The sequence below is a fragment of the Aptenodytes forsteri genome, unplaced genomic scaffold, assembly GCF_000699145.1.
Source record: "Aptenodytes forsteri isolate BGI_AS27 unplaced genomic scaffold, ASM69914v1 Scaffold27, whole genome shotgun sequence".
Classification (NCBI taxonomy): Eukaryota; Metazoa; Chordata; class Aves; order Sphenisciformes; family Spheniscidae; genus Aptenodytes; species Aptenodytes forsteri.
Window position 1 is genome coordinate 2,989,656 of NW_008794407.1, and position 18,153 is coordinate 3,007,808.

The window sequence follows — 18,153 nt, forward strand, 5'->3', positions numbered from 1 at the left end:
TGCAGCTATAAAGTAGTGCAAAAAGCTCAAAATGTTAATCGTAAAAGGTATCAGGACATTAATTGTAACAAAAATCCTCATCCTTGTTGAAGTTATACATATGACATGAAATGAGCTGACAAGTGCAGGAATATGATTATATATGAGATTGAAATATCTTTGTTTTTTTCTTTCAAATCATGTGGCTGACCTACAAGCTCCAGTGATACAAAATGGGGTGACTTAAGAGATCACTGTTGCTGCTGTACATAGCTATTGATTTAAAATACCTCTGTCCTCACATGACCAGAGAAGACACTCATGATTCCAGTGAAATGCACCCTTTAAGCACTGCAGAAGTATGTACTGATGTGTAGCCTAGTACACTCTTAATAAAAACATGTTAAATATTAAATATAGAAAATTTTCATCTGTGAATACCTGAAACGCTGACATCGCTGTCTGAAAGGTACTGAGCTAACAACAATATTAATGAATTAGTTGATGGGTAGTTCTGAGGACCATGTAGCAGAACTCAGACTTTTCCCTCATGAGCTCCATGGGGGTGAACAACGCGGGCTGTAGGCTACGAATATTATTGCTACTGGTAGAGGTGAAGGTTGGGCTTAGAGATAGGGTGTACTAATCTGAGACCCTTCTCGGGCGTGCCAGAGTTAGCTCCCTTTGCCTTACTATACAACTTCGGAGACAAAGTCCACAAATGTTTTTGGACTCCAACTCCCCTACAGGTATGGAGATTCTCACACGTTTCAGTGGAAGTTCAATGCTCAGTAGCTTTGTGGACCTGGCACTTAGTCCTTTCTGCTTTTTTCCTCACCTTACAGGGAGGCCAAAGAAGGATTTATCACTTCTAATTAATGTAGATAGTTAATGCCTGTTTTGGTAACAGTGTTTTTTAGAATCCAAGAAATTCCTGATCTTCTTAATATCTGGTTGGTTAAATTACAAATTATTCTAGCTTCATTTTGCTTCAGATTTGTGAAAGGTACAAGACAGAGACACGTGGTACTTGCTATATTCTTAAATAAATGTGGGATGTTAGGAAAAGTCTTTTGGGATCAATGATCAAAATAGCTAAGTATAGACAGTACTGCTATTTACTGCAGTTATGAAGTTATGCAGGGAAGGAACGATGGCATACGTAGCTCTTAAGCTAACCTGAGCCTTGTAAATGTTCACACAGGTACTTAAGCAATAGTCAAAATGAGACTTAGTCCTCAGCAAGTCAAAGCTCTTAATGGTTAGCATACGTGCAGTCCCCTTGAGGAACCTGCAACATCTGTTTATATGTATGAGTAAAAATAAATATACATTAAATCCCTTTCTCCTACCTTCTCTCTAATTAGATGGTAACTCTCGAGGGAAGGGATTGACTCTTTTGTGTGCTTATATAGTGACTAGCACAATAGGTCACTGATCTCAGCTGTGGCCTCTGTCTTTGCCACAACGCAATGGTAGTCTTCATGAAAATGAGTATTTCAGACTGGCCTTTCAGCATAAATGGAAAGGAATTTTAATGACTGTAAGCAGATCACATGTTTACATTCTCCTCCTTTCTGCATTTAAAACCTGCAGTATTTGATATGCCAGCTATTTCTAAAACATATTATACAGCTTACATTTAAGGAGCAGCAGACAGAGCACGCGGTAGACTGCTGGACTGATATTCCTCTTTGGGCTCTGAATTTCCCTACCACTTTCAAATGTAAAATCCAGCTGTAATAGTCTCATCTGATTCAAGAAAGAAGATAGCTGAATGAGCTGTACAGCCAGATGGTCACTGTTTACTTAGATCTCTCCTTCATTCCCCGTGGCTAGGAGATTTACAAACATAAATAATGAAATCAATTTCATTTGAATTTTGCTATTCATAGGATTTGCATCCAGAACTTAATATATTCCCTTTATAGTAGATACAAGTGATTATAGTCCCTTCTAGCCTTTCCCTTTTGTATTTGCTCTCTTGCTTGTTGTGTGGATATATTATGTACAGATCACTTGGAGCTAAATGTACAAGAGTGCAGATGCGTTTATGGGCACACGATGGAGGAAGGGAAGGGTGGTGCAGTCACAGCAGATCCTCAGCTTTTAGAAACAGATGAGTTGCTGCAAATACTTCTGATGCCTGCAATATGTGTTCAGTGTAAACAAGCAGTTCTGTGAGTAGCTAATGAACTAATGAAGCCAGATTTCCTACAGATTTCTGTCTCTTGATTGACTTTTTAACTAGACACAGTTTCACATTATGCCTAAAATGTTCTAACTGTGGAGCATGCCAAAAGAGGCAGTCCTGGTTTCTTTATGCACTTTCAACTGCGCATTACCACCCCATCAGATCTAGCAATTATATAGCCTCAAGGTGAATTTGAAACCTAATTCATTTGTGTGTGTGTGGTGTTATTCCAGCTGGATCAATGAGCTGATTATCTCTAAGATCAGTACCCCTCTGTGAAGTTTGAAATTTAGTCAATAAGCTCTAAAGAGTTTAGACAAGAACGTGAATATGTCTGCAGGTATATGCATGGGTTGGATATTTAAGTGGTATGACTGTGTGCTGCAGCCTAATTTTTAAAGTTGAATGTAGAGTTAATATATTAATATACTATATTAATATATATAAAGTTATATTAATATAATATAAAGTTAATATATTAAACATGTCTTTGAAATGTCTCTATAGCCTACAACTTGTGACAATTCATGCCAGAGAAGTACAACATTTAAAACTCCAGGAACGTAAAGACATGGTTAACTATGCTACAATTCAGTATGCTGATGAGCAACACATCAAACCTCCTTGGTGGGATCCCTATCATTTTCGGGGAAGTAAGTGGTATGCATTCACTGCACTTTAATGAAATGAATATGTAAATGTCACTTGTGGGATATGTCAAGATGTTATTTCACTTGATGCACATGTGCAACAGGAGCTGTTGAAAAGAGTTTGTATTTATTGTCGTGCCCACAGTATAAATCAGTACTAGCATCTATGTTGACTAGTAATATGCAGTCAAAGTGACTAGCCAAAACACCTTCAGGAAAATCATAGAGCAGGAATAATCAGCTACTCTGAGGGTGATAAACAACCTTTGAATCATCTATGGTACTCACTAAGCAGAAAAGCAGACAAGTGTCTAAACTTTGATGGATTTGGTTGAATTATCTGCATGTGGATCAATGAACTATCACACTGGTTTCAGCAACTGCCCTCAGAAATGTTGCTGTGTATGCGATACACGATGTTGACCTAAGGTAGTTTGGGAGACACTGCTTTAAGTGCATTTTCTTTGCATTTGGAGATGAAGCAGAAAGGGTGTCTGGACTATATGCAAATGTGAATACTGATGTGTTAACAACTGACACTTTATTAGCTCTGGTCCTTATTCCCTGGCCACTTCCTATGTTCTTGCTATGTTTGTGTCATGCTCATCACTTGCTCTTCTAACCTCTAGGCCAGCTCAGTGTTGTACTGATTATCCTGGGTAGGTGTTCACCTGGAGAGCCGTTGCCTTGCTGCTTCTTTGGCTCCTGCTGCAGATGTGCGTGGCTCAGCCATTGCACAGCACAGCACAAATGGTGTGCCTTCCCTGTCCAGTTCCACTGCCCCTTGCAAGGCTGCACATCCGTGTGCTGGCAAATGCATCGCAGTCTGCTGCGTAGCACGGGCTTTGGGGAGCTGAATGCAAAGCGATGATTGTCCAAAGCTGACAGTTTTGAGGCCCGACTCGAATCATCAGTTTTTACCTTGGCAGCTATGTGACAACTTGAGCTCTTGTGACTCCAGGACTTTGGTGCTGAGCTGATGTGCCGAACATTAGGGCTCTAATTGCTGCTTTGTTGGTGGACTGCTTTACAGCCTTAGCAGAATTGCATTGGCTCTATTTCAGCATATGCAAAATGGATGAAGTGGAACCCAGTATTCTTCTTAAAGCACTTTGATCTGTGCATGACGTGGGCTGTAAAACAGCTGAGCCAAACCACCGTGACACTTACATTAGTTCTGATCTACCCTTCAACTTTTCTGGCAGAGCTAGACTAGGGAAGCAGGTATTTTGCTGGCTAGAGTAATAGCACAAAGACGTTTGCCATTTTGCTAATGTAGTTTAATTTGGTGAACTGATGTAAGCAGTGGCACAAAAATAGTTTCTTTGATAGTATAAACCATATCTTCACTAGAAGTATTTGGCAATTATGCTAGATAACCCTTTCTAAACTACATACAGATACAGGCATGTTGTATATCTGCTGCTCTTCACCTTCCACAACGCCCTATCTGAGAAGCATCATTGGTGCTTGTTACAGGTTACTGTTTCAGTATCATATTTGGGTCTGTATTTTACTCCCATTTTCATCTTGATAAGCAGAGCTGTCCCCTTCCAGCCTTCCCTTCACCTCCCCTCTCTCCAGCAAGATCAAACAGACTTCTAAGCACCGGAAGGGTTTTCAGGAAGGCCTGAGGCTGGGGAAGGGTATTGCCTGCTGGAGTCATCCACTGCCCTGTTCTCTTCACATCCCTATAAAGATATACCACATAGTAAACATTAAGTAACATTTTAATATTGGACTGTTCACTTTTTGCTTCTTGTGGTAATAAACTCAAAGATAGTTCTTCAGTATTATTTTACAGAATAAATTCGCTTTAGCTTCTTTGTGAGGAAGTTGGGGGTGGCTGCTTTGGGGAGTCTTGGTAGCTTGGGAAATAAAAGCAGACTAGCACATGTATCTGAGCTGTATTATTTGCCCTGCTGAGAAAAATGCATTATAGATCTACCCAGAGGAATACTAAGTAATAGCCAGGCTTCCAACCCTTTGCTTATATAAGCAAGTACATTTAACATAAAAATGCCGTAGGATTTTTCTAGGTATAATTTAAATAAAGGGCAATGACTTTCACTGGCTCTTGCTTTCCCAGTCAAGAACATTTACAGAATACCATTTCAGGATTTTCTCTTATTAATATTAATTTTTAATTTTACAATGTCATTTGATTGTGGAGCAATAACTGACACCACAATATTTGATGCCCTGAGGAGACTGTTTAAAAGGGAAACTAGAAAACAGGGCATTAAAAAATGGATTACAATGTCATTTGATTGTGGAGCAATAACTGACACCACAATATTTGATGCCCTGAGGAGACTGTTTAAAAGGGAAACTAGAAAACAGGGCATTAAAATATGGCTGACTGAGAGTAATGCTTTTCATATCTCCTATTTCACAAAAAAAACCCCAACCCAAACCACCCACATGTGTAGAGCATCTTTGTGAGAAACTGCTATCATACATTACTGCCTATATACTAATGTCCAAGGGTGTAAGGGTAGCACTTAAATGAGAAAACAAAAACCCCCAAACATTCATGTAACCCCACAGAAAGAGCATTCAGTTCTCTCAATATTCATTTGGTTCATGTCAGTTGTAGCTTTAACATGTATATGGTTAAATAATCATCCTACTCTTTTAAAATCCAAAGTCCCTGCCCAGCTCCATCCCAAGTACATGATCTAGACATTACATGATCTAGACTACAGACTTCTGGAACAAATAAAATTTTACATGTTCATACTGAGAGGCAAGCAGTGGACATTTCTATGTTAGCTGGGTTTTGATGGCACCATTTCACTCAGCAGCTCTGACACTATATGCAGATCATCTTCTGTTCTTGTCGGTGAAGCCTAATCTTTTGCTTCTACAAAGATCTTTATTTTTGTTTCAATTGTAAGATATTCATTTTTACAGACACCAATACATCTTTTTAACTGTTATGTTTTGTTCTGACAGGGAGGTGCCCTACTTTAGTCTTAGGGGTCCAGATAAGTTGGCTTATGCAGGCTTTGTAAAAGCAAAGCCCATATATTAAAGGAAAACGCCTAGGGGTCATTTTACTTCTGTCAGGTGAAAAACAGCTGTCTAACAGCACACAGCAGCCTTACACAGCAGTTTGGGACAGGAAGTTACTGAGCTGAAATTAATGGACAGGAGAGAGAGTGATTCTTTGTGCATAAGCAACCCAAAAGTGTAACAATGAAAAAAAAGAGAGAAGTCTACACCTTTTGCTGGCCCATACAGAGAAGCCTTTTGGCACTCAAATGGAGTTTCCTTGGGAATTAATTAGAAAGATCTTTTTAGCTTCTGCATGGGAAAGCAGACGAGGTGACCTGGCCACTTGATCTTCCTTGTCAGGCTGTTTTCATGACACGTAGGTGATAACCTGATTGGGAGGCATTACTGGCTACAGTCAGTAACTTTGCTACATATTTTATCCTAAAGCTTGCAGGACCTCCCTTTTTATTTTAGAATTTCTACATTATTGTTTATGTGCTTACACGCAGGGAAGAGATTGTTTGTTGATGTTTAATAATTATCTACCACTTTTGAAAATTTTCCTTTTCTTATTCCAGCTTGCTGCTTCTCACGTGTTCGTACTAAAAAGTGTGGAATTATAAAACTTCAATTAATATTGTTTTTACAAATAAAATTCAGAACTATTGGCTACATGGTGCATAAAAGTGCATTTGCTGTTAGCACGTGTGTTTTTAAATCAGTGGATATGAAATATGGGCAGTATGCTATTGAGAATTTAGTTGCCAGGAAAATATGATGGCCAATGGCATGGATTAAAAAATGGATTATATCAATTCCATTTCTGTACAAGTGCAGAAGATCGTTTGGAAGGTTACATATACCCAAGGTTAGCAAGATATATCTGTTCATTGTCTCAAAGTAAGCGCCAGTATATTTTGAGGAAGCCATGTGTCACATTTAGTAGTAATCTGCTTCAATCTGTGCATGTCAGAAAACTGCCTGGTGAACCCAGTAACTGCATCTATACAGTGACATTTTGTTAGCAGTTGAAATTCTATTTGTAAGTTGTTACCAACTATTTGAAACATCCTTGTAATTTATTGCAGTCATCCTGGAAGCACCACCTATAGGAGCCAAACAGTCCAACTTATCCATGCCATGAACTGGAAAGCTGGAGGATTGTTAAGGGCATTATCTTAGCTTAGGATTTAAAGAAACATGCTGTACATTGACTCAGGCCACAAATAATATACCTAGGAACCTTAAAATTTAAACCATGTCCAGCTTAATTAGCATACCTGATCCCTATTTTTCCACTTCAGAGTAGTAACAACCAAAAATAATTGTTCAGAATCCTAGAGTTCTCTCATTTCCAGTTTCATTGTCTGACCAAGTTTGTACAGCACTTATATTCCTTGTGCATTTTGCTAACAAAGTATTCAGACTTTTAAGCGCTGACAGCAGCACAATGGCATATCAACTGCTTCTGGCAGCAAATAAAAATTCAAGAGCTGAGAGAAGATTCATTACATTCTTTGCTGAGTCTCAAACAGAAGGGGCTAGAGACTCTGCAGAAAATTAACAGTATGGCAAGGTATGCTATACAAAATACCTGTGCCTGCATGCTGTGCTGGTTTTATCATTTGATTAGCAGACTGTTCAAGTATAATGGTTTCAGCAATACTGCAGTTCACAGCTGAGATGATGGTTCAGTTCTACCTTACAGCCTCCGTTATAGATGGTTTCCCTAAAATTTCCTTTTCTGTGAAAATTTCTCTAATTCCTTCATTGTCCCAAGTGGAATATCTTGGAAAGCTTGAAATAAATGTATTCCACCATTTTGGAGCCAGCCAAGTGTTTGAAATGAGTATTGTTCAGCAGTTGTCATTTTTCAAATTCCTTTGCTCTTTGTTTTTGAGCAATTAAAGTGATTTTAATTTAGAACTTTGTCTTGAGACAAGGCATTGGTCGGGATGAGGAACATCTATTCTGCTACATCTGTGTAAATGATAAAAAGATGTGCATGATCCACTTGGTTTTGTTGCTGTCTTAAGTAGTGTATAATACATTGCAAAGCATGTAATGTATGTCCTAATGTGACATTTGTGTGTGTCATTTTAGTTTTGACATCATTTAAGAATTGATTAAAAAAACCCTGCCAGACATTCACTTGAGTGTTCGCACTTGCACATACAAAATCTTTGCTAGTTATCTAGTGCTTAACATTTGTATCAGTACCAGTTTAATGCTCAAAGGTAAACATATTAAGCATTGAGAAATAGAAGTAATTGTGGTCTATATGTGCCAATAGGAAGAGAATCAAGATTAATTAATAAATTGCCATTTGCAGATACATATGTTCATAGTATTCTAATCTCCAAGTTAGACACTAGAGTTAATTTCTCTATGACAGTGCTCATCAGTCACTGTTGCTTGAGATGGTATATTTAATGGCACTAGAGAGCTAAACCATTTCAAGCCTGCAGAAAGAGGCCAGAGAACAAGCATGCAGAGTAGCCATGTTCACAGACAATTGGCTCTGACTGTGAAGAATATGTCTGCTGTTACAGATTTCGGGAAGGATGCTGAAATGCCATCAAACAACTTTGGATTTGTACCGACTTTGGCTAGATTCAAACTGATTAAAAATTTAAAGGACATCTTGGCAACAAGATCTGTTCAGACTTATCAATGTTTTCTAGTTCCTACGGTTGCTTTTAATTAAGAGAAAAGTACATTTTTGAAATATCGGGGTTAACATAATTTTCTGAGAATCATCCAATGGCTATTTTCTTGAATAAGAATTAGACTTCACTTCTCTGGTAAAACACAGGAACAGAAATTTTTACTAATGTTTTCACATATGGTATTGTGAAGTTAGGCTTCTAAGTATAAACTTAGGCATATAAATTGAAAGAAACTTCTCAAAGGTGAAAATGTTCAGGCACTGAAAATCAGGTGATGGAGCTTCCTTTTTTGTGCTTCAAAATATTCATGTTGTGGAAATGAAAAAATACATATTTTTCCCACTTAAGTGTTTGTGGTGGCCTATCTGGACAATAATGTTACAATTAGTAAAATCCAGTCTGGATACATACTTCAGATATATAATTATAATTACATTAAAATATTTGAATCACAATGTATGATATCTTAAAATCCATTTAATATAAAATTCATTCTTACTGAGCTTTTTGCAAGCATATATTTACACAAATAGTAATCAAGCAAGGTTTTGACAGGCTTAGTCATCTATTTTTTTAATTTCCTGTAGCTAACATATGGATTATTAGCCCTTGGACATAAGAATGAAGTATGTAACGGGTAGTTGCTTGCCAATATTTCTCATCCCACCCTCCTCCCACCCAGGGAGCAACATTTTTAAATTGGTCAATAACTTTAAAGGATATACTTTATGTGGCAAAAATCTAACTGCTTTAAATCCAGATTTATTTAATGCTTTCAGTCTTGAACAAGCTCTACGGAGAATTTTGAAGTACAGAATTAAGATGAGTGCTGAGCATTATCTGGTTTATGCCTGGCTCTCTGAAACAGGAATAATGACAGATTCCCACATATATTGCCAACAAAAATGCAATAAACAATTGTTTAATGAGAATTTGATAAAGCCAGTAAAGCCCAAAGGAATAAATTCCTAGAAAGATTCAAGATACTTTGACGTATGAAGATCCAGACCTGGAAGAGACTGAATATTCTTAATTCATTGCACCAATGGGAAAATAAGGCAGTCGGCATTCAAAGAAGGTTTTTAAAAAGTTATTGGTTGTAATCCCACTTTGTCTTTAAATTGTTGTACAGTTCTTTTAAGTGGATTCAAAATATGTTGCTTTTCATTGTTTGTTAAGGCTGGTGTAAGTTTTACACTCCTTTATGAAGGCTAGCAAGAAGAGGTGTGATGTATGTGCAGTGCTATGTACACAGGATGAGATCGTGACGGTTTAAGAATTGCTGTATTCAGGAGTGCAGCTTCCATGTGACTGGCCTTGAAGAAACCACGCTAGCATGAAAGAGGATGTGAAGAAAATTTGCAGATGAGACAGAAAAAAGTGCTAAAAAAAGGGAACCCATGCAAATAATCTACAGGTTTATGCCACACGAAGAAGGGATAAGAATGCCTGCAGGGAAGTTATAGTATTGTTCCCAAGTGCATAAACTCAAGCAAGTCCAGCTTTAACTAGTCACCACAGTCGAAAGCTATGGTACAGAAGTAGCTAAGTAAAATTGTACTGGAACAAATATGCTTTGGCTATTTAACTTCCCTTTTAGCTTATTTCACCTCATCACCTTATGTTTGTCTTCCACGATGGTTACAGGAAATGATTATTGACGGGAGTATTTGTTGATCCTCATACAGTGATCATTAAGCAAGAATGAAGTAATTGTTTTAAAATTAAGATTCTAAAATGGTAATTTTAGAATTAAAATATATTTAAATCTATCGTAATACAATATGTTCATCAACATATTAAGCTATGTTGGCTGAAACATTTATCATTATATACACAGATGTAATTGTCTGTTTAGGACTAATTCTTGTGGCCATGAAAATTTCTGATGTGGATATAAAATACAGCTAAGGCTTACGGTTACTTCGATGTTCTGGGGTAATCCCCTGCTGAATGTGTGTGAACACCCCAGCCAAACTGTTTGTGCTGAAGGAACTGAAATGTGCCTCGTGCCAGTGAAGGAAGCAGTGCAGGTGTCAAATATTGAATGCTTCTGACAAACTGCCCTGAAGAGGCTATTAACCGGAATGTATATGAGTAAATTAACTGCTGGGTATCTCAGTCTGTGTAGGTGTGTGGATATACACAATTCCATGTCTAGTCTGCCCAGACTGAGCTCGCTAGGGCTAACTTTAGTCTGCAGTCTTCACTACAGTAATGGAACAAGGAGTTCAAACTAATAAGCTTTGTTTGTAACTATTTGCATAGGCATACTATGAAAAATCGTGTGATTATGTAGAAACAAGTTTTTTCTGAAATTATTCACTGATTTACTGCATAAATTATAGGCAATAGTGACACAGCAATTTAATTTGAATTAATTTAACATGGGGAATCTTTTTTCCAACCATTTCAGAAGATCTAGAGCCACAATTACTCTTAGCTAGTTCTTTTTGAGTCATTGTTATCAAATTGACACCAAAGCATCATTTATTGATGCATCAACTAATGAATTGAGGGAAATGTTATTGAAATAAAGATTCCTCTGATTGCTGAAATATGGAAGTTTTTGCCATGGGTGAATTTAAATTTACTGTTATGGATGTTAGATTAAAAATACTCATTTGAATTACAGAAATTTTTTTTCCTCCCCATATAAATGTATAGTAATTCAATAGTCGTGTCTTAATATGCAAGATCAAAAAGTTCTAGTAACAGAACCAGGCAATCAAACTACCTTCCAGGGAATTAAAATAGTATGGATTCCCCTGGTACATTAGAGAAAATGAGCTCTCCTGTAGCCTACATGTCCAAGTGGGAGGAGCTGAAGGTGAGGGCAACTATGAAATGTTGTGAGATTTATAACCAGTGACCGGAGCAAAGCCGCCTGGCTTAGTGAAAAGGAAAAACGAAGCTCTGAGTGGCCTATTTGTTTAAAAATAGGGGATGGGTTTAAGTGGGGACACAAATGTGTTCAAAACTGTATTTTCGGCTCTCCCTGACCCTAAACCCCCAGATGTGATGGTTTTGGTTGTCATGTTCAAAAAAAACCTGTTCTATGACTACATTGGGTAGTGAGCCAATACGTTCCCGTACAGTCCAGTGATGCCAGGATTCTTCCATTTCAGCAGAATTTATTTTACTTCACTGCACTTTTTAAACTTTTGCACTAGCTGAAATTTATTAGAAATCACAGCAGCTTTTTTTGTGCTTTCTGAAATTGCTGCCCGTGCTGGAGACAACAGTTTTCCTTCCTCTCCCACTCTCTCCTCCTCCCAGGAGAAGTGCTACAAAAAAGATGTGAAAATTATTGACAAAACCTCAATTGTGTCCCTGAAAAAGGCAAACTTATTTTAAAGCTGAGGTGTGCCTAAATTTTCCAAATATTTTCTGAACACTGAACAAAGCTGCATTATCTGCCAATGGCTTGGCAATGTCACAGCACCCACTTTACTGCAGTCTGAGATGATACAGCACAGTCAAGAGGGATCTTCTGTCTTATAACATCTGGTCGATCTCAGTTACATGGTTTCTTTCTTGAGCTGAGTTGAGAAGGAGCGTTTCAGAAATGGTGAAGAGCAATGAAGATGATGAAGGGACTGGAGCACCTCTCCTATAAGAAAAGGCTGAGAGAGGTGGGACTGTTCAGCCTGAGGAAGAGAAGGCTCAGGGGCAACTTTACCAATGTGTATAAATACCTGATGGAGGGAATCATGAAGGCAGAGCCAGGCTCTTTTCAGTGGCATCCAGTGACAGGACAAGAGAGAATGGGCACAAACTGAAATACAGAAAATTTCACTTAAACAAAAACAACTAAAAATTACTGTGAGGGTGGTCAAATGCTGGAACAGGTTTCTCAGGGAGGCTGTGAAGTCTCCATCCGTAGAGATATTAAAAACCTGACTGGGCACAGTCCTGGGCAACCTGCTCTAGCTGACCCTGCTTTGAGCAGGGCAGGGGTTGGACTACATGATCTCATGAGATCATTTCCAACCTCAACTACTCTGCGATTTTGTGAGAAAAACCTTAAAGAGTGATGTTGAACACAGAAATATAGAAGTGAACTTTTTAGACCGTATGTTGTGACTAAATGACTACAGCTGGGTTTTATTTCTCTCTCTCACTTGCCCAGCAAGTCTGATTACCTGAGCTTGTGGCTGTCTTCAGTGCTGATGCTCAGCACCGTATCCCTCATTTCATCATATAACGTATTACTTTTATATCTACATAGATTAATACATTTAAATTGTCTAAGAAGAGATTATGAACACCATAACTCCCCCATAGTATTCAAATAGAAGGACTTCAATTAATGCATAGCATAAGTTGGCATTACCTGCAGATACACAATATATATTATATTGTTAAACACTTGATATTAAGATGTCTTTACCTGAAAGCAAGACAGTGGAATATTCTTTATCAGCGGGAGAAGTTTTGTGAAAATAACGTTTTGATAAAAGTTGTATCGAACAGAGCCAAACTCCACGTTTCATCAGTAGCACACATTACATCAGTAATATGTGCACCATGATTCTGCTTTTCTGATCCAAGCATAAGTCAAAATATTACTTGCAGGATGCTCTGCTTACTGAGACAGAACACCAGGCATGCCACAAATAAATGTGCGAAATGAGGTGCAACACAAAACATTGTGAAAACTGAACTGTATATTTTTTGTTACTTAGTTAATATTTTTTTCTGCCAAATGCGAGCTAATACTAAATATTTAGAAAATTAACAGTCTCTTGTCTATTGACTGGAATTGCTGGACCCGATTTCTGCATTTTTTTTTCTGTTATAAGCATGGAGTACTTTGTTTACAGACATTAGAACCTGAAAACTTGAATAAGTGTATATTCCTGTTAAAGAGAGCATGCAAAAGAACATTTCCCCTTATTTATCAGCCTAATAACAGTGGGAACTACCCTCTAACTCTTAGATATAGAGGTATTTTTATCTGCTGAAGTTTGACAAGCCTTAATGTCATCAGAGAGAGCTTATTCATAGAGGCTAGGAGCACAAGCTGGTAATCTCCATATTTACGGAACAAAACTTGTACAAGAATCAGAGACTGATGTTGTTTCTAAAAACAGAGAGCAGCTTGACTCCTGCTGTCTTTTTTATTATGACATTTGATATTCCTTATAAGGAATTTCTCTGTTTACTGATTAAAAGTCAGAAAATGAAGATAGCGTACCAGAATGTTGTTAGATCAGTTAAAACATGAATCCTCAAATTCAGATAGACTTGACAAAGCTATAACAAGACCTACAATCACTGAAACTCTAGCAGTTGGACTCAACAGTTCCTCTAAAATCATGTCTGCAGTATCAATTTTGAGACAGGTACGTAAAGTTGCTAACAACAACAACAACAAAATTATAGAAAGAAGAGCTGTAAAGTGATCTGTTTCACTAAGTATAAGAGGAAATGGACGGGGCAGATGCAGCCATGCTGTGAATGAGAGGAGGAGGGGCAGCAGTGTGGCAGCATGGCTTCTACATGACCACAGCTGTGTGCTACGGAAGAAGTAGGTAAAATGACGTCTTCTCTTCCTCTCCCTCTCCCTGTCCTCAAAACACGGCAAAAACTGTTGTTAGTGTCTTTCCTCTATTTTCTGAAGGACCAAACCTTGCCTGTCCTGGGACTCTTCTAGGCAAGCTTGACCATTTTGTAGGCTGTCACCTTTTTCTGCTTCTTTTTTTTCCTTTCCTTTTAGTCTTGAGTGTGTTAATATTTTACTTCTTGTTTATGGCTCTTTTTCCTTTGTTCTGGTAACACACAGTTACAGTGTGATCTCAGGTATTTCGTTGCTGTCAAGCTCAGATACGATTTGGCCATCCTGGCCAAACCTTGAAGGACTTCATTGGAAGAAAGAGAAGTGTTTGGAAAATGGAGGCCAAAATAATACACTATGATACACGAGTAAATGTATGCAGCAAAATTGCCAGACTGTGGTGACTTCCCTCAGTGAACATCCTTGTGAACATCCTTGTATCTCTACAAAACGTTAGCATAAGCAAATAAAGTTCAGGACACCAAAAAATATAAGACATATCTAACATACTCTGCCTTATTAACACCTAAATTTGGCTCAATTTTGTTAAGTGTTTTGTGTTGTCCTGCAATTAAAACAGCAGGCACAGTATGTTGATTGTGGATCTTGTTCTTCCTTCAGTAGGAATGAAAATTAAAGCAAAGGAACAACAAAAAAAGGTTTTGCTCTTTTTCCTGCTACATGTATTTTTTCTGCATATATTCTTCTCGCTGTTATTGGTGCACACATACTTTTCAAAACATATCCTGTCCTGCCTTTGTCCTCAGTACTCAGTTAAATCAGTTTGGTGTCCAAGGTAAGCTTCTGAACCTATGTTTATGTATTTCATATCAGGCTACTATCCTTTCTGTTAAGCTTTGTCTTTGCTCCCTTTTAAAACTTACAGATCGCTGCAGGTTCAGGACTACTTTCTCTGTACATCCTGTTGAAATCTGCAGAAACAGCAACTTTCCATTACACTTGAAATTTGGACTGTACCTTATTGTGTATCACACAGCTCTATGAGTCTAACTGTAGACAACCAAGTTTTAACAATAACTTGTTTTGCTGAGGAAGTGACTGGCTGTATAGTATTTCTCCCTCAGCCCCTAATTGGACCACTCAATGCTGGCACAGCTACAGCAGAAGTGGAATGATGTCCCTTTAAACATTTCCATTTAATCATGTAAATAAGCTAGTGGGAAAAACTGGCAGATGATGGGCAAAATTGGTCTGTATTAGACAAAGAGTTGCACACAATTCAGTAGGAATGATTATTTGATTGATCACAATTTGTGGATAAATATTTGAGGTTTGACACTTCATAATTGTACGTTGAATCCAAACTGAATAACTTCTTGCATAAATTGACTTCAGGTCCTCATTATTGATCAAAATGATTGCTGCATTTTCATAATTACACCATTTTGCAATACTTCGGGGAAGGCCCATAGAGACTTTTGTTCCAACTCCAGCAATGTTAGCTCAATACCAGATTTAGTCCTTCAGTTGCCTTTCTGTTTCTTTTCTGTCTCAGACAGAAGATGAATTTAGATTCCTTTTGGGCACTTAACTTTCCAAATTAGAACGTTTCCTGTTACACAAACGTTGCAGATGAATGTCGGCTGAGGGATTTACACATACTACTTTCACAGTTACATTTAGTTTAGTGATACGCCTGTGTTGCAGTATCTCTCCCCCCATATAATAATATATTGAATACACATACGATAAGTATATTACTGCCATAATAAACACTATGTTATTACTATAATAAAGATAATCAAATTTCTTCATGAACAAAATAGTTTTTAAGCTTGTAAGGCTTGATTATACAGATGCATCTATATCCTTATAACTTTAAACATGTGTAACGAAACTATTTACAGAAAGTTAAACTGATAAATGCAATGAAACTCTTTATTTACAGAAAGTTAAACTGATAAATGCACTCATGTTTTTTATCAAATAGAAGTGGAATTTGATAAAGTAAATAATTATTTGGGTAATTGCATTAACTGAATGAGGAATCTCGTGTTTGTTTTTGAAGGATCACAGAGTTGTATTTAAGACTGTGTATTTTGTTTGTGTGAACACAGTGTAACTGAGAGGAAATCTCTAAAATAACTGATTTTTAAAGATATGTGTCAAGATATTAAACTAAGAAACCAAGTTGAAGACCAATTGCTTCTGCCTTGTTAAATACTTACTGGAGAGCTTAATTTTAAGCACAAAAGTAATCCTATGTATTACTCATCATTTACAGTTCACTGGAACAACTTACAGTTTATCCTATGTACGAGTGTCCGCTAAATCACAACCTCTGTGTGCTGATTATCTTTCTTTCACAAGAATGAAACACTGGAAAAATAAAAGTAAATCCCTAAGTGCGTATTGACAATAGTAAGTCCAAAATGAGAAGGGACATCCACTTTAGATCAGCATTGTAGAATTTTAACAGCAGCTTTATCAAGATTACAAATGTCTTCAAAATGTAATTGCTTTCAACAGTAGCAATGCTTAATTTCATATAAACATATTTTGATATTGACCAGAAATCGATGAATAGATCTGCAGAGCTTTTCTGTTTTTTCGGAGGGGGGTTGGGTTTTTTGCTTTGTTGTTGTTGTAGTTTTCTTCTGTCTTTAAGAAAGTGTTTGGATTAAAACTACAAGCATTGTAAAGAATTAAATGTGTGCCTAGCTGGCTAGTCGCTTACAAGGTGGATAAAAACATGCTTAAGGTTTGAAGGAAGACAAATGTGAAAGTGTGTGGTAGAGAAGAAAAGAACAAATGGTTCTCTGTACACAGGATTGTCAGGACAAATAGGAGGGTACTGAAATGGCATTCAGACAGACATGAAGAAAAACATTTTGACCATAAGGATAGCGAGGCACTGGAGAGATGTGGAGTCTTCAGATTTTTTCTTTTTAATTTGGTATCGTGTTTAAAACAAAATATTAAATGTGTGCTCTTAGCATTGATATTAAGCAAAGAACCAACATTGATTAACACAGCATTGAGATCAAAGTAGTACATATATTTAAAAAGATGTTAGTACATACAAGCTGCAATGGTATCTTCATCCCCATCTGCTATATACCAAGGAGAGTCTTATCCAAATCTCTCAAACTTGCATTTACATAATATTATACACGGGTACACTTCCAAAAAACTCAGGGAAATTATCCAAACTACAAGTTAAACGTGTGTACAACTGAAGCATAGATATCTAGCTCAGAGCCACACAATACACCATTATACATTAAGGCTGTGGCAGAGCTAGAAACTGAATCAAGATTTTTTAAACCAAGGATGAGTTACTCAACCACAAAGTTAACTTTCCTACTGTAGTATTATCTCCTAAGTACGAGGCTTATCTTTCAGTACATGGTGAAGTTCATTTCTATTGACAATAGAATATTTAAATCATATTATGATTTAACAATATCATAATTAAATGGAAGTAGCAATCTAAATACTTTGCTGAATGAAAGCTTAAGCTAGGCACCACAGCGGAAAAATGAGGCTACAGAAAGTAGACATAAGCTGTCTGTCTGCAAACCCAATACGAGAGGGAGGAAAAAAATGAAAGAATGCAGCTTTGTCCAACTTTTTTTTTCACATTATCCAAACTGTACATATTTCTAAAGGAAAAACAAAGTTTTAACTTCACTGAACAAGTCTAGCTGGTGTGCCTACAACTGTAATGTGTATCAGATTAAGGGGACAGAGACAGCCTTACTGTAAAGGAATGGGTGGCACAAGTGACCTGTGTGTCCTGTACCCAGCATCATGAAGAGAGCGTGAGCTGCCCTGCGCCTCTGGTAAATTAGATGCATCTGATCATTTATGTGGTGTTTGCAGAAAGACAATTATTTAAGTAGGACTCTATGTGATAATATTTTGTGGAGACTTATAAAACATCTAAAAAGAAAAACAGCGGGGCATGCTGGAGTAGGGGACTGTGCTTTTCTCAGGATTATGGAAGCCAGTATCTGGGCTAGAAGGTGGATTATGAAAGTGTTGGAAGTGGCTGAGCCATGCTAATGAAAAATAGTTTACCTATAAAATGGGAACTGAGAAGAAATTATTGTTTTAATTGATTTTTGCTGCTTTTGT